This window comes from Orycteropus afer, unplaced genomic scaffold, assembly GCF_000298275.1.
Source record: "Orycteropus afer afer isolate SDZICR_OR568_19922 unplaced genomic scaffold, OryAfe1.0 scaffold00489, whole genome shotgun sequence".
Taxonomy (NCBI): Eukaryota; Metazoa; Chordata; class Mammalia; order Tubulidentata; family Orycteropodidae; genus Orycteropus; species Orycteropus afer.
The window spans coordinates 1,301,352-1,302,613 of NW_006922076.1; positions in this window are offsets into that span (position 1 = coordinate 1,301,352).

Sequence of the window (1,262 nt, forward strand, 5' to 3'; positions counted from 1 at the left end):
TGCTGGGCCCTCTCCCCTCCACCTCTGGTGGTGATGTGATCACCCAGACAGGCCCCAGCACAGATAGTGACAGTCAGGGGCTGTCCTGTCAGCAGCTCGGGTTCTGTTCAAGCTTGGGATCCACAGAGCGGCATCCCTGTCGTCCCACCGCCCACGTGTCTGGCTCGTGCCCCTCCTGCACCTTCCGAGCCCAGTCCCAGCTCTGCTTCCCTGGCCCTGGCCCCCTGTCCTCCCGTCAGGACCCTGTGAGGACTGTGGGCAGCCCCGTCATCAGGACACTGTTCCCCCGCCAGTGCCTTGGCCGAACCCCTCCTGCGCACACCCCTTCACCCTGTGAGGCCACAGGTTCGCGAGCTGGGTTAGGACGAGGAGCAGGATGCCACCTGCCTGATGGCCAGCTGAGACCTGCATGGCCCTGCCCCTGGTTGGGTAGGCTTGGCCCTTGGCTCAGGCCCGCACCAGTAGAGAGGGCCCCGCAGCTTTGCTGAGCTGTGTGCGGCCGAGGCCACGGGGCAGGCACCCTTTGCATCACAGACTCCCAGAGAGACAGGACTCGGTGGGCAGAGGGGAGAGAACTAACGAGATCAGGCTGTTCAGGCCCCTGAGACGCAGTTCTCCTTCCACATCTCGAAGCCGGGACTGGCAGGCCAGAAGGAAGTGACAGTGTGGGAGAGGGCGTGTCCTCGTCCTGTCCCAGGGGATCACGGAAGGTGGTGCTGTTACCCTCGGCCGCTAGTGAACCGTCATTACCTGGGAGTGGCTGCTTTCGGGCCCCTCCCCTGTGAAACCTCTACAAGGGGCCCCTGAAAAGGGCGCCATGTGAGCAGAGGGCCACTCCCCTGGGGTCCTTCTTGCAGCCTGAGCCGACAGCCTGGGCCACACAGGGTCTAATGCAGGGCCACGAGCCTCAGCGTCCAGCTCCGTAGAAAGGGTGACTGCAGCCGGAGCTCTCAGGTGGGTGGCAGTCGGCTCGGCCCCCCTCTGCTCAGAGGCATCAAGGACTCACAGTCATGCCCAGCCCTGCAAAATCCGGTCCTCACCTGCCCACTTCCCACGCCTCCTGCTTGGGCCTCTGTCCACTCTGGCTCCACCCCAGCCCCTTTGCACGTGCCGCTCTTCTGCTCGGACTGCTCCTCTGCTGGTGCCTACACTCCTCGCCTTCATCAGCTCTTTGCTGGGGCCAGGTGCATGGCAAGACCTTCATGAGCCCCCGCCCACTCTGCAGCCCTCCTTGCTCACCACCCCCCACCCACCCCCTTCCT